Source organism: Orycteropus afer, unplaced genomic scaffold (genome assembly GCF_000298275.1).
Source record: "Orycteropus afer afer isolate SDZICR_OR568_19922 unplaced genomic scaffold, OryAfe1.0 scaffold00125, whole genome shotgun sequence".
In the NCBI taxonomy this organism is placed as follows: Eukaryota; Metazoa; Chordata; class Mammalia; order Tubulidentata; family Orycteropodidae; genus Orycteropus; species Orycteropus afer.
This window is the reverse complement of record NW_006921712.1, coordinates 3,707,939-3,734,812: the sequence shown is the minus strand read 5'-3', so window position 1 is coordinate 3,734,812 and position 26,874 is coordinate 3,707,939. Positions and strand designations below refer to the sequence as shown.

The 26,874-nt window shown below is 37.8% G+C and overlaps 1 protein-coding gene across 1 annotated transcript in view; it reads right to left on the bottom strand.

The window, feature by feature from the left end:
- DLGAP2 (DLG associated protein 2) overlaps window positions 1-26,874 on the bottom strand; it is a 353,749-nt gene that overhangs the window by 144,281 nt on the left and 182,594 nt on the right. The gene's annotated exons all lie outside the window — the stretch shown is intronic.

Below are 26,874 nucleotides of genomic sequence, written 5' to 3'. Positions count from 1 at the left end.
AGTCCCAAGATTATCAAACAACATAGAAGGCCATTAGTTCAAGTCCAGAAACAGTTCCAAAATTGGCAGGACAAGCATGGCAAGCTGTAAATGAAGACTCAGCTAAGTGTAGGTTCCAAGTGTGCCAAAAAGCTAGAGACCTTTCTCAAAGCTTCTTCTCATATACTGGAAGCAGACCATATCCCTAAGGCAGCTACTCACTCAGCTGCTCACAGTAGATTCCACCATGGAGTTGATTATCAATCTCCCCGTGGGGAATAACTACATCCAGCTTCCCAGCCAGTCAAAACCAGGCCCAGCCAAGTTGGTACATAACGTCAACTACCACAGAAACTCTATGGGAGCAGTACTACTCCATCTTTTAAGGTCTCTATCAGTTGGAATTGACTTGATGGCACTGCTGTGGTTTTTAGCAATTGATTGTTGTTGTTGTTATGTGCCATCAAGTCAGACCTGACTCATAGCGACCCCTCCTTGGGTTTCCGAGGCAGTATCACTACGGAAGTAGATTGCCCCATTTTCCTTCTGAGGAATGGCTGGTGGGTTTGAACCACCAGCCTTCTGGTTAGCAGTCAAGTGTCTTAGCCACTATGCTACCAGCAATTGATTAGATGTGGTTATAAAGGAGAAGGAAAGAACTGAAATGATTCCAAATCTTCTAGACTTTTTCCTAGGGTACACTCTAGGAAGTGGAACACCTTTTGGAGGTTGAACATAAATTTTATTTGGACACCCTAATTTTAAGGTGTTGAAATATTTATGTGAAGAAATAAAGCAGATGTGTTGGTCAGAGCTATGAATATTTGTGAGTCACCAGTACAGATGGAAAAAATGTGTAAATAGCAAGGTTGTTAACATCACCCAGCAAGATGAGATAGAAAAGAAGCTAAAGGTTTGGTAAACCTTTAGTATTTAGTATTCTTGTATTTAAGAATGTGGCAGAGAAAGGCAAGCCAACAATCACTAAAGGAGTTTAAGAAGGAAAGTCAGGGAAGAAGAGGAACAGTAGGAGACTGTGAGAGCCAGCAGAGGAAAAGGAATTAAGGAGGAAGAACTGGGTAATGTGTCAATGCTGCTAAGATATCAAGTAGAATGAGACTTGAGGAAAGGCCATTACATTTAACAATCTGGCAGTCATGAAATACTTTTTTAAGAAATACTTTAAGTGGATTTTGGGGCACAAACCAAATAGATTGCAATAAGTAAAGGTGAAAAAATGGTAGTCCTTTGAACAAAATGTGGGGGTAGAGGAGTTGACACTCCCTAACCCCCATAGTGGGTGCTCTGGCGGCATAGTGCCTAAGGCATTTGACTGCTAACCAGAAGGCTGGCAGTTCAAATCCACCAGCCACTCCTTGGAAGGAAGGTTGGGCAATCTACTTCCATAGTGATACCACCTCAGAAACCCAAGGAGGCGTTGACTATAAGTCAGATCCGACTCGATGGCAGTGAGTTTTTTTGGGTTTCTTGAACCTCTATAGTTGAAACTTCATGTATAACTTTTGACACCCCCAAAACTTAACTACTAATAGCTTACTGTTGACTGGATGTTTTACTGATAACATAAATAGTTGATTAATACAGTTCTTACTGTACCATTATTAGATTTTCACACGAAGACACACATATACACAACAGATAAGTTTATTAACTATATGGCATGATGTGTGTTTACTATTCATTAAGTGGAAGTGGATCATTATAAAGGTGTTCATCCTTGTAGCCTTCCCATTGAGTAAGACAAGGGGGAAGAGAAAGAGGAGGGATGGGATGTGCTGTCTCAGGGGTGGCAGAGGCAAAGCAGGTGGAGGAGGTGGAAGGGGAGGAAGGAGAGGCAGGCACACTCAGTATAACTATGGAAATACATCGTTATTTTCTGTCTGACTTCTTGCTTTTCATTTCACTAAAAATGTTCCTATACAGTATCAATTCTTCCACTGTTTGCTTCAGTTTCTGTGCTACTATCACAGAAGGGTCTATGTCCTAAAAGAAGTCAAAAGCAGTCTTGAATAATCAGAACCTTTTGCCTGATCGTCTAATGTCAATTTGTTTTCTGGCATCGCTTCTTCTACGTCATCTTCCTCATCATCTGGCCCTGGTTCGGAAGCACTCATCTCCATCACACTGTCCTTTGTTAGTTCCTCTGGTGTGGTGCATATTTGTTCTTGAATTTCTCCAAGATCCATATCTTGAAAAAATCCACATGTAAGTGAACCCGTGCAGTTCAAATCCATGTTGTTCAAAGGTCAACTGTCTAAGTGACAATTTGGAACAATTTGCCATATTTGTCAATGAAGAGGAGAGAGGAAAAGGATAATTTGAGATAAGTTTTTGTTCTTTTATTAAAGTTTTTTGACGGGGGAATGGAGAAACCCGAGCATTTATTTTTAGAAAGTGATAATAAAACACCATTGTAAAGAGACTCAAAGAAGATGCAGTAGCATTGCTTCTCTTATCTAAAGAAAAAGGCTTATCAGTAGTTTTATATATAATTATTTTTATATATAAATTATATTTTATATATAGATTAGTTTTATATATGATTAAATTTATATATAATTTATATATAAATTAGTTTTGTATACAATTAGACTTGGATTGTTAATGTTTTATTAACAATTGAAAAAATATTGATCAGTAATTTCTCTTTCTTGTAATATTTTTGGTATTAAGGTTTCATAAAATGAATGGACAGTATTAAATTATTTTAGTCTCCCTTTTCTGAGTTTGTGTATGATTTGTATTATTTCGTCTTTTAGTGTTTAATGGAATTTAGAGTCATCATTGTGTCCATAAGGTTTCTTTGTGGAAATTTTTAAAGAATGATTTAAATATTTTAATACCTAATAGAACTATTCAGATTTTTTATTTTTTCTTGTGTCAAGTTTTGTAGGTGTGTTTTCATGAAATTTGTCCATTTCATCTAAACTACAAAATTTATTCTTGTTTATAATATTCTCTTATTTTTCTTTCAACATCTTTTGGATCTAAAATGATCCCCTCTTTTATTCCTAATATTCATAATATATGTTTGGTTTATTTTTCATGATCAATATTGATGGGGGTTTATCAATTTCAGTAATCTTTTCAGAGAATGAACATGGCTTGGTTATTTTTCCTCTATTCTTTTTTATTTTTCTGATTTTTACTCTATTATTTCTTTCCCTCTGCCAACCTGGCTTTAATTTGTTCTTCTGTTAGCTTTTTAAGATGGCAACTTAGGCTATTCATTCCAAACCTTTCTTATTTTCTAATATAAACATTTAATGCTGTAAGCATCGCATTAACTGAATCTCACAAATCTTTACAATGTTAAAGTTTCATTCATTCACGTCTAAATAATTTCCAATTTCCCTTGTGATTTCTTCATTAATCTATGATTTATTTAGAAGCGTGTAGTGGGCTTTTCTAGATATCTTATTGTTTTTGAGAGATCACACTCTAAAACTTCAGTATTTCAAAATTTATTAAGATTTGATTTTTTTATTCAGTATTATTTCTTTTGATGAGCGGTTCATGTGTACTTGAAAAAAATGTGTGAATATTCTGCAGTTTTAGGATCTGGGATCTTGTTAATATTAAATAGTACAAAGTAGGCAACAGTATTGTTCAAATATTTTAAAAATATTCTTTATCCTTACAGATAGTTTGTCTAGTTGTTCTATTAGTGATCAAGAAAAGGAAATTAAGAGCTGATATTATGGTTGTGGAATTGTCTATTTGCTTAGTGTAAATTTTAGGCAGTTTTTCCTTTATGCATTTTGAAGGTCTATTACTAGATGCATGCAGATTTATGATTATTGTGTATTCCTGATGAATCTACCCTTTTATAATTATAAAGTACTACTCTTTATTCTCGTGGTCAAATTCCTTGACTTAACGTCTGTCTTGGGTTCTGCTAATTAAACTCTATTAGCTAGTTTGCCAGATGTATCTTTCCCATCCTCTGAATTTTATCCTATCTGTATCTTTATATAGTTTATCCTGTGTAGACAGCATAGATTTGGGTTTTTACTATTTTCCTAGGGTTACAATCTGTCTTTTATTTATTTATTCAAATTACATTTAACATTATTATTACTGTGGTTAAGTTTAGTTGTACCATTTTGTTGTTTTCTATATATATATATATCCTATCCATTTTTGGTTCATCTCTTCCTCCTTTACTGAAAGGTTGGCAGTTTGAACCTACCTCGATGTACCTTGAAGAAAGGCTGGTGGTGACCAACTTCCAAAGGTCACAGCCTTGAAAACCCTACAGATTGCAGTTCTACTCTGCAACACATGAGGTCACCATGATTTAGAAATGACTTGATGTCAAATGGATTGGTTTTGTTGGTGAAGAAATTAAGTACTTCACTAGTGTATTTTAACTCTATATTGGTTATATAGCATAATATCAATATTTTAGTGGTTGCTCTATAGCTTCATTGTCCATTATGGTCACCTAATGATATTTAAATTTAAAATTGAATTCTCCTAGCTTCTATTTATATGAAAAATTCTTTATTTGCTTTCATGTTTTAAAACTATTTTTGTTGGATATAAAATTCTGGATTGATTGTTTTTTTTTTTTTTTCCTTTGATCATTTTAAAGATATTGTATCATTATCATCTAACTTCCATTGTTTCTAATAATAAGTCAATCATAATTTTTATACATGTTCCCCTATATGTACTGTTTCCCCTCCTCCACACTGCTAAATAGGTTTCTCATTTTTTCTTTGGTTTCATCAACTATGGTATGGTTTTCTTTTTCTTTTTAAAGCTCACTGAGCATTTGGTATCTGCAAGTTTTTTTCTTTTTTTTCCTATATAATTTGTGAAAAAATTTGGCCATTGTTTTTTCAAATACATGTTTACAATATTCTCTCACTTTTTTCCTTCTTGTATTCTAATTAATGTATTTCAGTCTACTTTTTTTATTCCACATATTACTGAGTCTTTTTTTAATATTTTACCTCTTAATATTTGATAATGTCTATTGATTTATTTTCTAAATTACTAAACTTTTTCTACTATCTCAATATGCTCTTAAGTCCATTCAGTGAGATCTTAATATCAGATAGTTTATTTTTTCTTTTTGAAATTTCATCTTGCTCTTTCTTATAGCTTTTGTTTCTTTGCTGAATTTCTTCATCTATTTACTCATCAAGGCCACCATCTCCTTTTAGACTTTGAATCTTGTGACTGCTGTTTTTCTATAATACATAAGCTTTAAAGTACTTGTCTGCCAATTTTAACATCTGGATCATCTAAGGATCTGTGTTGATTATCTGCTTTTTTAAATTTTAATTTGTAGTTTTTTGCATGTCTTGCTTTTATTTTGTTTTGTTTTTGCATAATGGACATTGTTGATGATAAATTATAGAGACCGTGGATCCTATTATCTTTGTAGATTAATTTTTGTTCTGGCTCATCATTGTGAACATGTGGATGCTTGGTTTTACCCTTTATTATGGTGAGCCTGTGGAAAACACAAAGTGTTCACTAAGTTCATCTAACCAGGTGGGTTTTAATGTACAAGCTTTTTTTTAATTTTTTAAATTATCTTTGTTGCTGTTGTTGTTATGTGCCGTCAAGTCGGATCCGACTCATAGCGACCCCTCTTTGGGTTTCCGAGGCAGTATCACTATGAAAGTAGATTGCCCCATCTTAATTATCTTTAGTAGGCACCAAATGAAAATTATTCTCAGTTCAGGGGTTACTAACTTATACACAAATTTAGTGGTTTGTTCTTCTATGGCTTACCCTTTTATGCTGTCCCTTCCTCCATACTTTCTGCCACTCCGGCATCCCCTAATCCCATCCTTTAACACATCTTTTATCAAATAACTCAAATAAGACTACAGTCCTCTACTTAAATTCTGACTTACCCATACCATATGGATTATAGAGCGCTCAGAGGAAATTCATATAAATGTAAATTTTACTAGGAGAGTGTGCTTTCTTTCAATGTTGAATAGCTTCCATTTCCTGCCTGCTTTTGTTTGGCTTGCAATGCTTTTAAACACTTTTCTTTAAAAATATTTTCTCCGGTTTATAATTATTTTCTGTAGGAAGATTACTAAAATATAAGCTGTTGTTCCAGAACTAGAACTCCTAGCCATTCAATTTTAATTTATTTTTATGTTGTCATTGTGGGTATTTGTCATTTGTATGACTACCCAGTGTCTGAATTGTTTTGATGCTGTTGTGGTTATTTGTTTGTCTAGGGAATTCACCGCTGTAAGAGGCAGAATCTGACTTCTATTATAGGGCTAAACTTGTTATATATTTGCTTTCCAAAATTCCTCTAAAGATAGGGTATGGGCACACAGCCTAAGTACTTTCAATGAGATGCAATCTCCCTTAATTTTGAGGAGAAAGCTAGCAACACAATGTGAATACAGGCTGTTTGTGGCCACTGTGGTAAAAGCTACATCTGGTTTCCAAGGCTGTGGAAGTTGTTCAGACAGCAGTACCACTTGTCTAGCTTGTGGGTGTCAGTAATGAAAACTGTGAGGACTTTACACAAAGTGGCTGATGATATCTCTTCACTAAATTGGTTCTGAGGTGAGATTATGCCCCATAGCTACAGAGCCTTCAAATCTGTTTGTCTTGTCCTACTGGATATTCTCAGACATATCCTATATCCTTTCATAAGATTTTCTTCTGCTTATTTAAAGAGTTTGGTGATATAATGGATAACCATTTTGCTGATAGGAGAAAGGTTGACAGTTCAGACCCACCAGTTGATCCATGAGATAAAAGACCATGTGATTTGCTCTTGTAAAGATTACAACATATGAGATAGTTCCACTCTGTCATAGAAGCTTGCTATGAGTTAGAATAAGGAGCTCTGGGGTGGCACAGCGCCTAAGGCATTTGACTGCTAACCAGAAGGTTGGCAGTTCAAACCTGCTAGCCACTTCGTGGAAGGAAGACTGGGCAATCTACTTTTGTAAAGATCTACTGCCTTGAAAACCCAAGGGGGATCACTATGTGTTAGAATCGATATGTTGTTGTTGTTGCTATGTGCCATCAAGTCAGACCTGACTCATAGCGAACCCTCCTTGGGTTTCCAAGGCAGTATCACTACAGAAGTAGATTGCCCAATCTTCCTTCCAAGGAGTGGCCGTTGGGTTTGAACCACCAGTCTTCTGGTTAGCAGTCAAGTGCCTTAGGCACTATGCTACCAGAAATATCATCTGCTAAACCTATATACGGTTATGTGTATATTTCTCTTCACCCACCCATACATGATAATCTTGCCTGTCTACCTATATATCCACCAATAGATTAATGCTTGTTATTACTGATAATGCAGTCTTGTGTATGTAACAGCATTTACCTTTATTGTCTGTATCACTTCTGTATCTCTCCATGTCTTCCTCTTCCTTAGCGATATTGTGCTGGTCACCTGCTTTTGGTATATTGCTTTTCCCTTAACCCAAATCAATGTGCATCTCTTACCTATCTACCAATTTTCCCTCCTCCATTCCATCTCTGGTAACCAATAGAGTTTCCTTCCATGTGTAGTGGACTTCTGTGATTGAATTATTTTACTCAACATAATGTCCTCCAAATTAATCCATGTTATGAGGTGATTCACAGATTCTTCATTATTCTTTAATGTTGCATAATATTCCACTGTGAGTATGGTTTGGTTATCCACTCATACATTGATGGGTATTTAGGTTGTTTCCATCTCTGCTACTGTGAATCATGCTGTGATGAGCATTTTGCTGTTGTTGTTAGGTGCTGTTGAGTTGTCTCTAACTCATAGCGACCCTATCTATGCACAGCAGAGTGAAACACTGCCCAGTCCTGTACCAGCTCCACAATTCTTGCAATACTTGAGTCCATTGCCACAGCCACTGTGTCAATCTTGTTGAGGGCTTTGCCTTCTTTTGCTGACCCTCCACCTTACCAAGTGTGACATCCTTCTCCAGGGAGTGGTCTCTTCTGAGAACATGACCAAAGTAGGTGAGATGAAGTCTGGCCACTCTTGCTTCCAAGGAGCATTCCCGCTGCACATCCTCCTAGACAGATTTGTTAGATCTTTTAGCAGTCCACGGTACTTTCAGCATTCTTTGCCAGCACCACAATTCAAAAGCATCAACTCTTCTTCAGTCTTCCTTATTCATTTTTCAGCTCTCACATGCATATGATGTGATTGAAAATACCATGGCTTGTGTCAGGCGCACCTTAGTCCTCAAGGAGACGTCTTTGCTCTTCAGCACTTGAAAAAGATCCTTTGCAGCCAATTTGCCCAGTGCTATATGTTGTCTAATGTCCTGACTGCTGCTTCCATTGGCGTCGATTGTAGAACCAAGCAATGTGAATTCCCTGACAACTTCAATCTTTTCTCTACTTATCGTGATGCTGCTTAGGGGTCCAGTTGTGAGGATTTTTGTTTCCTTTATATTGAGATGTAATCCATACCACAGACTGTATTCTTCAATCTTTATCAGTATAATGAGCATCAGTATGATCATCATCAGTGATGAGCATGGGGGTGCATATATCTATTCATGACCCAGCTCTCACGTCTTTAAAATATATACATAGTAATAGGATTGCTGGATTGAATGTTATTTCTATTTCCATTGTTTTAAGGACATGCCATACCATTTTCCACAGCAGTTGTATCATTTTACAGTTCCACCAGCAGTGTATGAGGGTTCCAATCTCTCCACACCCTCACCAGCATTTGTTGTTTTCTGTCTTATTGAACTTTGCTGTTTTTGCTAGGGTGAGATGATATCTTATTGTTGTTTAGATTTGCATCTCTCTAACGGGTAATGAAGGGGATCTGGTGGTGTAGTGTTTAAGGCATTTGGCTACTAACAAGAAGGTTGGTGGTCCAAACCCACCAGCTGCTCCATGGGAAGAAAATGAGGAAATCTACTTCCATAAAGATTTACAGCCTTGGAAATCCAATGGGGGTTGCTATGAGTCAGGATCAACTCAATGAAAGTGAGTGAGTGAGTAATGGCTAATAATCCTGAGCATTTTTTCATGTGTTTATTGGCTGCCTGGATATCTTCTTTGGTGAAGTGTCTGTTCATGTCTTCTGCCCATTTTTTTTTTTTTTTAATTGGATTGTTTGACTTTTTGATCTTGTGGTATAACAACAATAAATTTTAGTGTATTTAATAGTACTGATAGAGTTTACATGCACTTCTATAAGTTCTATGTGTTATAATAAAACTCTGTTTCCTAGACAACGACTGCTCCTAAGTGATAGCTGAAGCCATGGCATGAATTTATAGAAAACAATGCCTTTCAAGGCCAATATTGCTCTGTGAAAGGGCTCCTTTAGGTCAATTTTTACTGAAAACACTGCTAGTTCCAAGGCCTTTCAAAATAGTTTCCCAGTATTTGTACCAAGAATTGTTCAGTTAATTAAAATAGGAAGGTTACAATATAGTCCTTTGACATTCACCATTTCTGAGGATTTTTTCAAATTGAATTTACTAACATTTTTATTTTTAATTTTCCCCTCCAAAAAAATACAAGTGGAGGAAGCCATTATTCATGGATTGATGGCATAGTGCCTAAGACATTTGACTGCTAACTAGAAGGCTGGCCATTCAAACCCACCAGCCACTCCTCGGAAGGAAGTTTGGACAATCTACTTCTGTAGAGATACTGCCTTGGAAACCCAAGGAGGGGTCGCTATGAGTCACAATCAACTCGACGGCAGTGATTTTTTTTTTTTTTTAATGCCTGCAAACTGAATAAAAACAGAGAGGAATTCAGAAGTATGGAGATGAACTTCGTTCAGGATTGAAGTGAAACAGATTCTTGAAAAGGATTATTTTGGTAAAATACCCTCTCAAAATGTATTTATTCAGGACAATGAAGCATTTGTACAATAAAAATTTATTGGCCCTCTGTGACAGACAAAAGGATGATTAAGCCTTGCCTTTGTCCTCAAAAAGGTTCCTATGCAGTATATAAATATTAATATAATTAATTTAATGAAGGATATATTTAAAGAGACCCAATGTCTTTCTAAAAATCTTTTTTTTTTTTTCTTTCCCTCTCACACAAGTTGCTTTATGGTCCAACTTTTGAAATACATTTTTAAGGAAAAATGGCAATATTATGACTAAGAGTATGATTTAGATTCCACTTTATGGAAAGGAGAGAGATTTAAAAACTAGAAACTAATGAGCATTAAGAAAAAGCTCTAATTATTTGTCTTTCCACATTGTGGTTGTCAATATATCAAGATAGATAAAAAAATATACTCTTCTTACAGAATTATTCCTGTATAAACCTTCAGAGGTTGAAACAGTGAACATAAATAAGAAATACAGAATTCTTAATATGAGGGATAAATATATGAAAATTTACACATATAATACAATATAGTATAAAATACATTGTAAATTTTTATTATTAAATATGATATGTGGTACAATCACTTTGGTAAATAGTTTGGCAGTTTCTTAAAACTTTAAACACAGAGTTGTCAAATGACCCAGAAATTGTACTCCTAGGTCTATACACAAGACAAATGAAAACATGTCCACACAAAAACTTGAACAAGAATTTTGTAGCAGCACTACTCATAATATCCCCAGAGTAGAAACAATTTAAATGTTCAAGTAATGCGTGTATCAATAAAATGTGGTATATCTAAATAATAGAATATTATTTGCAACAAAATGTAATGAAATAATGATAAATGAAGTATTGATAAATGGTACAACATGGATGACTTTGAAAACATTAGGGTAAGTGAAGAAGCCAGTCACAAAGATCACATATTGTATGATTTCACTGATATGAAATACCTAGAATAGGCAAATCCATAGAGACAGATTAGTGGTTATCAGAGCTTTAGGACTGGGGAAGAAATGAGGAGTGACTGCTAAGGGGTACAGGGTTTCTTTTTGATGTGATCAAAATATTATAGAATTGATTGTAGTGATTATTGTGCAACTTTGTGAATATACTAAAAAACTATTGATTGTATACTTAAAAATGAGTTAATTATTTGATGTATGAATTAAATCTGAATAAAACTGTTAAAATTAAATGAAAGTCCTATATTTAGTTTATAATTTGTAAATTGAAGTGAAATCCATGTTCACAATGTAGATTTAGAAGGAATGTTAAAAAAACTAACTAAGGTCCCATGGTACTTGATAATCTGTCTAGGGTACCACTGGGAGAATGGTGGAGGAATTCTGATGCAGTATAGTCAACAATAATAATCTTCCACAAAATATTTCCATTGTCCTTATCTCATTTGATGCTGGTTATGGTTCTCTGAGGAAGGTATTATAATTAACCTTGTTTTACAAAGAAAAGAAAACCATGGCCAAGAGGCAAAAGATTAATCTGAGGTCCCAGAGCATGGGATGGAGTTGAGATTTAAGCATAAAAATCTTCTGACTCCAAATTTGGCATATGTTACTTTAATATTATGTTGTTTAAAATTTTTAGTAGATTATCACAACTATGTAATAATTCAGACAAACATAAAGACTAGTTCAAATTATTTCCAGAACAGAAAGCTGCAAGCTTTAGGTCTAGTACCATCACAGACAGTAGCCTTGGAGAGTTATCAAAGTGCCTCCTGAGCCATTTTTTCCCTTAAAATACAGAAGAAGAACATAATGTGAGCCAGAGTCATGGGTTTACAGGAAAAAAGGGTTATTGGGAATGAGCAGGGCAAAAAAGTCTTACATTGCCCAATGAAAAAATTCATCATGAAGAAGCATTTTAGGCAAACAAGTGTATAAGAGCTTAAATTCTAATGCACTTGGGTTTGTGGAAGGCTGTGGTCTACAAGGGAGCTCTTGTGGCGTGGTGCCTAAGGTATCTGACTGCTAACCAGAAGGCTGGCAGTTCAAACCCACCCGACATTCCTCAGAAGGATGATTGGGCAATCTACTTCCATAGTGATATTGTCTCAGAAACCCAAGGAGGGATTGGTATGAGTCAGATCCAACTCGACAGCAGTGAGTTTGGTTTTGGTTTTGTGGTCTACAGTGGGAGCCCTAACCTCATTTTGAGTCTTGACATATGTCCAGGTACCAGTTGAGTTCTTCCCCACCTTCAACATTGTGGCTATGTATAGCCATGTTCCAGGACAAACCTAGAGAGGGGCAGTTTGCACTCTGAAAGCATGCAGTTGAAGTAGATTATGCTTACACAGAGAACTAGGGAATTTGCCTGGGTGTATCCTTTTCTAATTTAAATTAAGGTTGGGGTCCTGTTATTGTTTTGTAGCCTCCTTGTGGCTATGAATCAGGTTGCATGGTCATGAGTCATATCCAGACCACCACCTAGCTGGGTAATCAAGGCCCAGAACCAATCCTGTAACCCTTTTCTATCTTCAGTTATGTATGTATTGTAATTATTGTCCTTTTCCCACTTCTGTAGTCCTGCCTGCAACAGTGATGAATTGGTCTTCCATCAGTGGTGATTCTGTGATGATTCCATTTGTTTCCAGTCTTATATAATTAGCCTATGGCTGTGCTCAATGGACTTCATTCAGCTTTCTGTACTGTGTACATGCTAATGGTTTTCCTCATCCTGGATGACTGTCTTTGTTTTGTCTTTGTCTTGTCCAAGGTTTAATAAAAGTGTCTCTATTGAACCTGTTTGAAGGATGGGGTCTCTTTTCCCCTATTACATACAGATGTAGCAAGTTTCTAAAGCTAGTGCCTATGAGCTAGCTTCAATAGATTTTCAGATTTGAGCATTTAGGAGAGATTCTTGCTGTCACCCACTTTCTCCAAGTTGTGAGTAAAAACTCAAGAATATGGAAATTGCCTTGCTTCTTAAGGATCTTATAAGCCTTATCTTCTGAATGGAACTACAGTGGTAGTGATAGAAAGGCAAACAAACCATCTTCCACTCAGATTTGCTCGGCCATTCCTAAAAAGGGCAGGATGATGCACTGAAAGAGCAAAGGATTTGAAATCAGAAGATCTGGGTTTCAATTTCTGCCCTGCCAATGCTTTCTATATGAACCTGGGCAGCAAGTCATCAATTTTCTTTACCCTAAATTTATTTCTCCTTTAAAAAATGACAGCAATGATTAGACCTGCCCCTACTTATTCAGGTTATTGTGAGTCAAATGAGATCAAGTAAATGTAAATACCTTTGAAACAATGGAGAGTCAATGAAGCTTGCTGAACTGTAATTAACTCTGTGTTTCTGCTACTACTGGTACCAAAGACAAAGGTGACAGTAATACATTCACCTTTCCTACATTGCAAGTAAATAAAATATGAAACATTCTCTGCAGCAGCCCTAGGCCAATGCTAACCACAATTATTATTAATATTGTGCCTTACACAAAAGAATTAGTATTTTGCCTATGATTTCTTGTTTATTATTTACATTTAAGTCTTCTATGTTTGAGATTTTTACCAAGTAAATAGTTTTTCTCTTTATAAACCTACCTGACACTTATCATTTTTTATTTGAAGGCTGGTGTCAGGGCAACATGAAAACTTCCATTTAATGGTTGTGTAAATTCTGGGTACTAAAAAAATAGTATAGATTCCTGGATAATATCTCCAGAGATTTAATTTAGAAGGGTGAGGAGACCCTCAAGTCTGCATTTTAATGAATGTTCTAGGTGATTCTGTTGTAGGTAATCTGTGGACCAGATCACACTTTGAGAAACATGGATCTACTTAGATAGAGGTATAGGGAACTCTATTTGAGGTACCTCACAGATAATTTGAAATTTTACCCATTTTACCCATTGTACTAGTGAAGTATCTTTTTTCTAATGTTGGGAGATGGAAATAATATCTGTGTAATCAGCAAATTATTACATATTTATAGCAGGTTTATAGCTATATTTCCTAGGAAATGGTATGTCAGAATCCATGTAGATACTGGACATGTGAATATTGCTCTATACAATTGCAACACACTGCCATTGAGTCGGATCTGACTCATAGAGACACCTCCTTGGGTTTCCGAGGCAGTATCACTACGGAAATAGATTGCCCAACCTTCCTTCCAAGGAGTGGCTGGTGGGTTTTAATGGCCAGCTTTCTTGTTAGCAGTCAAACACCTTAGGCAATACACAACCAGAGCTCATTGTTGTTGTTGTTATCTGACATCGAGTGAGACCGACTCATAGAGACCCCTCCTTGGGTTTCGAGGCGATATCACTATGGAAGTAGATCACCCAACCTTCCTTCCAAGGATTTGAACCACCAGCCTTCTGGTTAGCAGTCAAGTGCCTTAGGCACTACACTCCCAGAGCTCCCAGAGCTCCTTATATTGTTGTTGTTGTTGTTATGTGCCCTCGAGTCCCTGACTCATAGCAACCCCTCCTTGGGTTTCCGAGGTGATATCACTATGGAAGTAGATTGCCCAACCTTCCTTCCCAGGAGTAGTTGGTGGGTTTGAACTGCCAGCCTTCTGGTTAGTAGTCAAGTGCCTTAGGCACTATGCTACCAGAGCTCCTAGAACTCCTTATGGGATCTCCAAAATCAAGAAATGTTTCAGTCATTCATTTGAACATTTTTGCAGTGCTATTTGTTTCTCTTAGTTTTGACCTTTCTGGCCTTGGGTTTATAATTCTGCCAAAGATGATTGGCTAGGACACAATCTTGCAAGGAATTGATCATTACTATTCAGATAAGGTACATAAAAGCACCCAATAGGATTGGGTGACTTGCTTATATAAGCAGCTGACCCAGTAGAAGTTTTTAGAGAGAGACAACAGGAGAGAGATGGAACCTCATAAAAGAGTTGCAACATGAGTGAACAGCCATAACATTGGAGATGGTGTGAGAAAGCAGCAAACCCTGCAAAACCCAGCAGAGCCCAGTGGCGTTTGGCTGCAGTGGGCTTGTTGGCCCATGGAGAGAGAGAGCTGAGTGACTTTGGACAGGAGGCTTGCTGGTAGAGTTAAAAAGTTGTAACATTTGCCCAAGCAGGACAGAGACCTGAAAGGGTCTTAGTGGCTGAGGCCCAAGAGAGGCCTGGACTGCAGGCACAGCTGAGAAGGAGCTGAGAGCTGTCCTGGTTGAATGCTGTCCTGATCAACAAGTTGATCCTATCTCTTAAGTTGCATCCTGTTACATCCCAGTTGATTTTATTTCTGAGTTGTATGTAGCCTGTTACAATGAATAAGGTTGATGGGAGAAGAACTGATGCCTTTGAATTATGGTGTTGGCAAAGAATGTTGACTATACCATGGATGATCAGAAGAACAAGCAAATCTGTATTGGAAGAAGTACAGCCAGAATGCTCCTTAGAAGTAAGGACGGCAAGACTTTGTCTCTCAGTTTGGTTATGTTATCAAGAGGGATCAGTCCTTGGTGAAGGACATCATGCTTGGTAAAGTAGTGGGCCAGAGAGAAAGTGGAAGACTCTCCACAAGATGGATAGACACAGGGGCTGCACCAATGAGCTCAAACATAGTGAGGATGGCAAGGATCAGGCAGTGTTTAGTTCCGCTGTACATAGGATTGGTAGAAGACGGAACCAACTTGACACCTCCTACTAACAACTTCCATAATAAACCACATAATCTTGAGTATGGTCCGTAAGTTCTGTGTGGCCAATACAATGAATTTTTGAACCCAGCAGAGAAGCAGACTGCTGTGGAGGAGATGGCTGTGTCAGAAATGGTGAAAAAGTTGGAGTGGAGGTGTGGGTCTGTAGGATTTAGTTTTGTGCTGATCCAGGTTCTTATCCCCACAGAAGTTAGGTGACTTCCAACACTATACTACAATTTTTTAAGCACTTAGTTGGTACTAACTTTGTCTTAGACATTGGGAATGGAAATGTATAACGATGTAATCCCTGAAATTGGGGAGGTGGAAATAGAGAGAAGGGAGTCTCTCAGGTATTCTATGTAGAAGAAAAGTGGCAGCAGTTAGGAAACACTTCATATTGAGGCAACTGGAGTTTAATAGTTTGCACTGAAGCTCATCAAATATTAAATGGTAAATATTTAACAGCATTTTCCTGCCAAGAGAATACATAGGGAATATACAGTCTAGTTTAGAAGGATCCTAATTCCTTTACAGGCTCGGTCCCTTAGTCAAATAATCACTAAGACAAAAAATATTTACTGTTCAACTACTATGACCAGGTATGGTACCTCAAGACAGTGTAGGGGAAACAAGAGTAAACAAGGCAGATAAAATTTCTGCTCTTGTTCTTGTGTGAGGGAACATGAAAACAAAACAAAAATAGCTTAATTCTTAAACTGATTTTCTTGCCTTCCCCAAAGCAAATAGCAAATCTCAATCTTTACACATAGGCCAGAACTTTAGGTTGTAGTGAATTAGAGACTAAACATCCAGAAAGAGTCCTTTGGTGGCACAAAAGGTTAAGTTCTGGACTACTAACTGAAAGGTTGGTGGTTCAAACCCACCTAGAAGCACCCTCAGAAGACAGCGATCTCCTTCCAAAAACTCTATAGAGCAGTTCTGCTCTGCTCATGTGGGGTTTCCATGAGTTGAAATTGACTCAGCAACAACTAACAACAATGCCAGTGTCAAATATTCAGAAACTATCTGAACAGGCTATGCATTCACAGGAACAGTTTTCTGAGTTCCCATAAAATAATTCTGACATTTGAAAGAAGCCTGAAAAATAGGACAAGACAAATATTATTGATCAATCTAATCAACTTATATGACTATATAATAAATACATTAATGAATTAATTACATAACTATGCCAGCATTATCAATTAATTCATTCATTTATTCAACTAATATTCACTATAGCAGCAGCTATGTGTGAAAAATTCCAAGACTTACATTCTTGTAGGAGAAAGATAATCATTGTTTTGGTCCTCTAATAGAAGTACCAAAAATGGATGGCTTTAGCAAACAGATTTATTCTCTTACAAATTAAGAGGCTAGAAGTCTGAATTCAAAGTGCCAACTTTAGGGACTAGGTGAGGGCCCCTTGACCTTAGGCTTCAGCTCTGTTTCCTGTCCTAAGCCCACTAGAGCTGGAGGCTTTTTCTGACTTATGCAGCTGCTGGCTGCTGCGGGTGATAGATGCAAGGTCAACAAGTAAAATGGCACAGTCCCAAGATTAGCAGACAACATGGCACGTCACTGGTTCAAGTCCAGGAACAATCCCAGATCATCAAGGAGCATGGCAGGTGACTGAGATGAAGACTTGGCCAAATGCAGGATCCAGATGTGCCAAAAACTAGAGACCTTTTTCAAAGCTTTTCTTTATATATTGGAAGCAGGCCACATGCCAAAACAGCTACTCAGCTGTTCACAGAAGATTCCACCATGGAGTTGACTACAAATCCATCATGGGGAATAACTATATCCAGCTCCTCAGGCACTCAAAATCATGGCCCAACCAAGTTGACACATAACTTTAACTACTACTCTCATCATCATCATCATCTAACAAAATAATATCAGATAATGATGAAAGGAAAAGTTAGAGATTACATTTAATTAATCAGTAATATAGTTGGCAAAAAGGAGTAAGATAATGAAAAATTTGAAGGTAACAGAAAATCCAAAGAATTCTCACATTCTTATGTGATGGGAAGATAAGCCAACCTTATAAATAATCAATTGCACTGACCAGCATTGTTTTATGTGTTCAGCATCTCTCCCCTCCTGGCTACAGTACCCTGATTATCCTTTCCTTTGGCCCCTACCGTTTTGGTAAGAGAATCCTACCCTGCAGCTGCAGAAGTGGACATGTGATGAAGGCCTGGACAGGCATCAAATCCTACAACCCCCTTTCATCTCCCCTCCACATGAATGAGTACATCTAATACAGTCAAAAGACCCAGTCTGGTCCAATCAACTTGGTAACATTGAATTCTTGTGGAAGTCAATTTTCCACTTACTGTGTGCCTGCATCCTTGTAGTTAAGTATAGCTGGAGAGAAACAGGAAGTCATGCTGACTGGTCACACATGCATTCATGACCATGAACTTCATTGTGCTCTTAAATTTACCTGGCAGTCATATTATTATTCCATAGTTCATTTACTTCCCTATTCTTCTTTATAAATCCTATTTCATATCTTCTCCATTCACTTTTAACTTCTAATTCTGCTTCCTTCAGCTCCATTCTCAGGTAAAAACCTTACTTCCTACTTCACTGAAAAGAAACCAAGACAATCAGAGCGGACCTTCCACAGATGCACACCACCTCATTTACCCACCTATTGGTATCTGAGCCTGAATATTTTGCCTTTCCTCCTGGTAGTCTGGATGAACTATGTTAGACTGCTATCTAAAGCCAAGGAGTCTTGAGTGGTACAACAGTTAAGTGCTCGATTACTAGCAAAATGATTGGCAGTTCCAAACCGCCCAGAGGCACTTCGCAAGACAGGCCTGGCAATCTGCTTCCAAAAGGTCACAGCCTTGAAAATCAAATGGAGCAGTTCTGCTCTGCACTTGTGGGGTCACCATGCATCAGAATCAAGTCCACGGCAACTAACAACATCTAAAGGCCGCCCCAGCACTGGGCAGCAGATCCCACACCTCTTGCACACCCATAAACATTTATTTAGTAATTCCCTCTTCTCCTCTGCATTGTCAGTTTTTCCCTCTCTTCTGGATTATTCTAATCATAAAAAATATTCATCTTAAAAATACATTCTATCTTGAACCTACTTATCCTGATATTTCATAAATGCTTCACCTCATTATTCCCCTATCACAGCAAATCTCCTTGAAATGTCTGTATCTATTGCTTCAAAGTCTTCTCCCACTTTCTGTAAATCCACCAGGGGCTTTTTCACTCATCACTCCACAGAAGCACCTAAATCATATAGTAAGATTCAACAGCCAGTTCTCAGCTCTTGTCTTACTTGATTTCTCAAGAGGATGTGATTTATTTTCTCTCCCTTAAAGCACTTCTTCACTAGGTTTTCAACACATAGCACTCTCCTGGGTCTTCTCCTCTCAGTGGCTGTTCTATTTCTGCTCTTTTGCTGTTTCTTGCCCTAATCCTGATCTCTAAGCATTGGAGTGCCCAGGGCTTATTTCTTGGGCATCTTTTATATCTATATTTATCTTTTACTCCTTTGTTCACTTTAAAATCAACCTGAATGTCAGTTTAAATTCCATCTGTATTTTGATTACTGTCACAGTTGTTTGTCTGGTCTAAAACTCTCATGAACGCCAGGACTCAGATCCAGCCAGCAAACCTAACTCATGTAAAACTGAACTGATTTCCTTCATCACCAAAACACATTCCACTTTCAATCTTCTCCATTTCAGTTAAGACCAATTTTCTCTTTCCAGTTTTTCAGGTCCATAATCTTGGAGTCATTGACATCTCTCTTTTTCTCATATCCCAATCTAAACCTTCAGGAAATTATTTCTTCAAATTATATACAGAATCTTACAACTTCTCACAGTATCTACTTCTGCCACACTGTTCAGAGTTGCCGTCATCTAATTCAGAAATACGGAATTGCTGCAGTAGCTTCATAACCGGTCTCTCTGCTTCTGCCTTCATGTCTTTTTATGTGCTAGTTTTAACACGGAAGCTAGTGGTCCTGTTCAAAACTAAGTGGAAATTGAAAATAAATGTTGGTGTGGATGTGGAGAAACTGGAACTTTCATCCATTGCTGGTTGCAATGCAAAATGTTAAAATACTGGGGAAAATGGTTTGGCAGGTTCTCAAAAAAGTTACAAATAAAATTTTCATATGATCTAGCAATCCAAGTCTTAGATATTTACCCAAGAGACCTGAAAGCAGCTATGCTAACAGATATGTGTACACACGTTTGTTGCAGCACAGTTCACAATAGCCAAAAGGTAGAAGAAACTCAAATACTCATCAATAGATGAATGGATAAATAAAATGTGGTATATGCATACACAGGAGCTCTGGTAGCATAGTGCCTAAGGCACTTAACTGCTAACTAGAAGGCTGGCGGTTCAAACCCACCAGCCACTCCTCAGAAGGAAGATGGGGCAATCTACTTCCATAGTGATACTGCCTTGGAAACCCAAGGAGGGGTCACTATGAGTCGGGTCTGACTTGACGGCACATAACAACAACAAACAACATATGCATACAATGGAATATTACTCTGCCATAAGAAGAAATGAAGTCCTGATACATGCCACAACATACATGAAAACATTATGCTGAGCAAAATAAGTCAATTACAGAAGACAACTATTGTACTATATCATTAATATGAAACATGTAGAATAGGCAAAGTTATAGAGATCAGAAAGTAAGGGGGGAGGGGAAGGTAAAAGAGGGGAATGTTTTAGCTAGTATTGAGATTCTGCTTATAGGCATGGAAAACATGGCAACGGATGTTAGTGATGGTTGCACAACACAATAGATGTAATTGGTTTCATTTAATTGTACAAGTGAAAAATGTTAAATTGGCAAATGTGTTACCTGTATTTTAATAAAGAAAAGATTAGTTCATTCCTCTCTTCAAACCTATTTGTCTCCCTATGGCCTTCAAAGTCGTAAGGCAACTTTACAATAATGTGGACTATAAAATCTTACATAATTTGCCACTTCTCAACTCTCTCACCTAATTTACTACTACTGTTCTCCTCCTGGCTTATTCTATTCTAACCACACTGTACTCTGGTTCTTTTGTAATACTGAGGAATTTTCTCACTTTAAGACATTTGATTTCTGTGATTGCTGCAGGGAACTCTATCCTCTCAGATATTCACATGGCTAACTCCTTGTGCTCATATATCATGTTAACAATGAAGCCTACCTGGATCACCCCATTTTAAATTGCAACCTCTCACTCACACATCCACACATGTGTACTCACACCCAGATACTCCAGACCTCTGTAAATTTTTCTCCATGGCACTTATAATATTTTAACATATTATATAATTTAATTTCTATTTTTATGCAAATCATGCATTATACAGTTTTTTAAAACCGTGTAAGCCCTTCATATGTTAGTTTCCTATGTGTGCTATATGTGTTATATGTATGTGTGTTATTTATGTGGGTGCGTTATACCTGAAATATTATTATTATACTTTTTATTTAGTTATTATGTTTATAGTCTACCATCCGTATTAGAAAGTAGCAATGACCAGAACTGGAATTTCTGTCTATTTTGTTCATGCTATATCTAAAGAACTTAAAATGCTGCTTAACATACAATAGACACTCAAGAGATATTTGTGAATGAATAAAATGAAGGTAAATCCTAGCACTTTTGCTGTCACCTTGGGAAAAGTGGAGCTCTTTTTCTTGTATGGTCACTAATCTTGTCAAGGGTAACCCTGGAGTAATTGATAAGTCTTTGCCATGTCCTGGAGAGTCTGAATGAAGTAAACACACAGGAAAGCAGAACTGAGACAATGAGGTTGGGATAACATCACTTGGACCCTAGTGAACTCATGCTTCAAGCCAGCCCTGGACATTTTGATTTTATGAGCCAATACCTTATGAACCAACACAATGAGCCAATGTAAAAAGTATTCATTACTTTGTTTGAGTCTTTCACTTGCAAAGCTAAGGATTCTTGATAATATACTCTAAGCAGGCCTATAAATGGATGGCTGAAGCATTTTACGAAAGATTCAATTCCAGTGACATATATTAGCCATATCATTAAATATATAATCTTTTCTGTTATGGAGTTAAATGTGCACCCTACTGCCCAAACCACTGCAAATATATGCTGAAGTCTTAACCTGTCTTAGTTATCTAGTGCTGCTATAACAGAAATACCACAAGTGGGTGACTTTAAAAAGAGAAAGTTATATTCTCACAGTTTAGGATGCTGGAAATCTGAATTCAGGGCCCCAACTCTAGGGGAAAGGCTTTCTCTTTGTCAGCTTTGGAGGACAATCGTTGTCTCTTCAACTTCTGCTTCCTGGTCCCGTAGAGATTTCCATGGCATCTGTCTTACCCCATCTCTCTCTCTCTGCTACATTGTTTAATCTCTTTTTATATCTCAAAAGAGTTTGACTCAAGATATATCTATACTACTTCTAACTCATTAACATAACAAAGACATCCCATTTCCAAATGGGGTTATAATCAAAGTCATAGAGTTTAGGATTTACAGCACATATTTTTTGGGGACATAATTCAATCCATAACATTCTACACTTTGGTCTCCTCAAATTCATGTCCTTGCCACATGCAAAACACCTTCTTCCCAATACATCATGCCCAAAATCTTAAACTACTTCCAAGTCCAAAATCTCATTTTCTGAATTATCTAAATCAAATATGGGATAGCCTTTAGGCATATTCCATCCTAGGGCAAAATTCCTCTCCATCTGTGAGCCTGTGAAATCTAGATGACAAGTTATTTGTTTCCAAAGTAAAATGATAGACTAAGCACAAGGCGGGCATGTCCATTACAAACAGGAGAAATTGGAGGGAAGTAAGGAATACCAGGCACCCTTCTGGGCAATGGCCATGCCATTAGGTTAATACACTGGGTATTAACCATACTCTCTGGATTCTGGGTAGATAGCCCTTGGCCCTGGACTTCAGCTCCATCTACCAGGCCCACTGGGATGGCAACTCGGCTTCCTTGGCTTTGTGCAGCCTTATTCTCCTAATCCATCTGAGTTGTCACCCCATGCTCTCAGATCTGGCAGGACCCTTTTCTCTTTCCCTTGGACATATCAGCCCTGCCCCTTCAGCTCTGGACAGCTGCCCATCCGCTGGTACATGTTAATGGTGGCCCCACACTCCCAGAGTTGGCAAAGATTCAACTTTTTAAAACCTAAGAGGCTTTGAAAATGTGAAGGTCCTATTTCCTATGTTCCTTCCAATAATTCTGCTGATCACTAAGCTGTTCCAGGATGGCTTTTTTCTTTTCTTGGAGGAAAATGTAGCTCCTTTGGCCTGTTTTCTGCCCATAGATTTCCAAAAGGCAGGCAGCATTATTTCCTTTCATTTTTACCTGTCCCATTCCATCTAAGTTGCTGGATTTTTCTGCTGTGGTAGCTGCTTAGATCTATCAATCACAGCCTTATTCCCTGTAACAGAAGATTGTGCAGCCACGTCCTTGGTGACCATTAAAGGACATGTGTCCTTAGTTTGTACAACAGAATTTTCCAAATATTTAAGTTCTATTTTCACAGTACATTTTTAAGTCCATCTCTTTCCTCTCACAGTTTACTATAAGTGGTAAGGAGAAACCATGCAGCCTCTTTAAGATTTTGCTTAGAATTCTCATCAGCTAGATATCCAAGTTCTACCTTCCATCAAATATTGAACACAATTCAGACAAGTGTTTTACCACTGTATAAAAAGCACTGCCCTTCTTCTCTTGTCTACGAACATGTTCATCATTGTCTTTTAAATCCTCACCAGAAGCACATTTAGAATCCATATTTCTAGCAACATTCTGTTGCTGGTACCATATGATATATATTCACTAAGATGATGGAGACATTTTCTATAGCTCTCCCCACTTTATTCTGAGCCCTCACCAGAATTTCCTTTGACATCCATAATTCTACCAATAGTCTCTTCAAGGCAATCTAGGCTTTTACTGTTGTTGTTAGGTACTGTGGAGTTGGTTCCAAATCATGGCCACCTTATGTACAACACAATCAAATGCTGCCCAGTCCTGCATCATCCTCACAACCACTGCCATGTTTGAGTCCATTGTTGCATCCACTGTGTCAGTCCATCTCATTGAAGGGCTTCCCCTTTTTTACTGACCCTCCACTGTACAAATCGTGATCACCTTCTCTGTTGTTTTGCAGTCGAACCATCTCCATCTCATAGAGACCCTATGCACAGCAGAACGAAACACTGCCCGGTCTTGTGCCAGGCTTATGATCCTTGCTACCTGAGCCCATCTTTGCAGCCACTGGGCCTATCCATCTCATTGAGGGCCTTCCCCTTCTTCATTGACTTTACCAAGCATGATATCCTTCTCTACGGAATGGTTCCTTCTGACAACATGACCAAAGTAAGTCTGTCCTCTAGGCACCTTAAAACTATTTTAGCCTCTACCCATTGCCCAATTCCAAAACCACTTCCACAATTTAGATGTCTGTTAAGAGTTGCACCCCAATCTTTTGGTACCAAATTCTGTCTTATCTAGTGCTGTCTATAATAGAAATAACTCAAGTGGATGGCTTTAACAAACATAAATTTATATTCTCACAGTTTAGGAGGCTAAAAGTCTGAATTCAGAGTGCTGGCTCCAGGGGAAGGCTTTCTCTCTGTGTCAGCTCTGAAGGAGGTATTTGTCTCTTCAGCGTTTGCTTCCTAGTTCCTTGGAGACCTCCATGTGTTTTGGCATCGTTTTACCCTATCTTTCTGTAGGCTAGCTTGTTAAATTTCTTTTCATGTCTCAAAAGAGATTGACTCAATGTATACCCTACACTAATCCTGCTTCATTAACATAACAGGACAATCCATTGTCAAATGGGATTATAACCACAGGCATAGAAGTTAGGATTTACAACAAATATTTTTTGAGGACATAATTCAATCAATAACATAACCCCTACAACAGTGAATGTGACCTTCTTTGGGGAAAGAGGTGCTTTCTTTGCAGATGTTATTAGGTAAATTAATGAAGTTTTACCACAGTGGTGTGCATTCTAATCCTGATCCCTTCTGAGTGGCATTTCATAAAAGAGGACAGTCACGGAAACAGAGTCACACACACAGGAGGGAAGATAGCATATAAGGATCCAGCAAAGGGACACCAAGAATTGCCAGCAGCCACTAGAAACTAAAAGGGAGGGCATGGGACAGTTCCTTCCCAAAAGCCCTCAGAAGGAATTGATACAAGTGAGACCCTCATCTGGTATTATAGCCTCTAAAAAAAAAAAAAAACCCAAAAAACAAACTCACTGCTGTCAAGTCGATTTGACGCATAGAAATCACTCCTTGGGTTTCCAAGGTGGTATCTATGGAAGGAGATTGCCCAGTTTCCCTTCCGAGGAGTGGCTGGTGGTTCAAGCCCACCAGCCTTCTGGTTAGCAGTCAAATGCCTTAGGCACTAGGCCACCAGAGATAGAATAAATTTCTGCTCTTTGAAACTACCCATTTTGTTGTATTTGTGATGGCAGCTCTAGGAATCTACAACACTTTCCAATAAAAAAAGTATTTTCCTCCGTTTTTCTTATTGGGCAATTCAGCAAACATTTCTTGAACATTTAAAATGTGTTAGGACCTATTCTGTCTGTTAAGAAAGAACTATATTGTTGCTGTTGTTATGTGCCGTGGTGTCGGCCCCACTCATAGTGACCTCTCTTTGGGTTTCCAAGGCAGTATCACTACAGAAGTAGATTGCCCAACCTTCTTTCCGAGGAGTGGCTGGTGGGTTTGAACCGCCAGCCTTCTGGTTAGCAGTCAAGTGCCTTAGGAACTATGCTACCAGAGAACTATATTAGGCATTTAAAATATATTCATTTAGTCAGTCACTCATTCACTTACTCCACATGTGTTTACTAAATACATCTATATAGCCAGCATTGTCTTCTGTGTTAGGGATGCAGCAGTAAACACACAAACATGTGCTCCTAATGGAGAGCCAGGTAATAAACAAACAAGAAAAAGGCAAATCATAATAATAAGTAAAACCAAATTAAAATAAAGTTTTGTGATAAAAATGAATCAGGGAGCTACTGTAGATATTGGGTGATCAGGCAATATCTCACTGAATAGGCACTATTTGAACTGATATCTCAGTAACAAGTTAGTTATGCAAAGAGGGAGAGGAAACCATTCTAGGTAAGGGGAATAGGTAGTCCAAAGATTCTACGCTGAGAAAGAGCTTCACATGATTGAGAAAATAAAAGTAGGCCAGGGTGGCAAATAGACAGTGACTTGATAATTCAGATAATTATAAGCCAAGACTGAGAATCTACATTTTATTGTAAATGCAACAGGGATCTGCTATAGGGTTTTCAGCAGTACAGTGCTTTGTTCTGTTGTCCATAGGGTCTCTACGAGTCAGAGCCTACTCAATGACACATAACAACAATACAACATGTTTTAAGAAGATCATTAGCTGCTGTGTTGAGAAGGGATTATAGTGGATCAAGATTGGAAACAATTAGGGAGACCAGTCAGAGAATCCTGGCAACAATACTCCAGCTGAGAGATGAGTGGCTTGGACTAGGATGGCAGAAGAAAGATAGAAGTAGAAAGACTCAGGGTAGGTTTTTAGAGGTAGATCCAGCAGGATGTAAGAAACAAGGAAAGAGCATAGTCAAAAATAAGTCTTGATTTTTAAAATTGTTTGTTTAATTGTATTTAAAAAATTACACTTTGGCATTTAATCTCAAACTTTATTACACTGCAGTCAGACTGTGACCTGCATATTTCTACTTTTTGAAAAGTTGTCCCCATATAGCCTCACCCAGCTTGCCTTAATGTTAACATCTTACATAATCATGGTACAATCATAAAAGTGGGAAATTACAATTAGTACTATTGCTAAACTGTAGACTTATTCTCATTTGACAGTTTATCCCCACTAGTGTCCTATTATGGTCCAGAATCTAATCTAGGATTTCACATTGAATTTAGACATTGCTCCTTAAACTCCTCCAGACTGTGACAGTTTCCCAGTCTTTCTTTGCCTTTCATGGCCTAACACTTTTGAAGAATGTTGTTGTTATGTGCCGTCGAGTAGGCCCCGACTCATAGCGACCCCTCCTTGGGTTGCTGAGGCAGTATCACTATGGAAGTAGATTGCCCAACCTTCCTTCCGAGGAGTGGCTGGTGGGTGAATACTGGTAACTTATTTTGTAGAATGTCCCTTCATCTGGGTTGTCTGATGTTTTCCCATGGGTAGATGAGGAAATGCATCGTTAGTAAGAATAGCACAGAAGTGATATGCTTTCTGAGTGCATCTCCTCTGGGGGCATATATAATGCCACTATATCTTTCTATTAGTATTATTTACCTTATTTGTTTATGGTGGTGTCTGCTGTGTTGCAG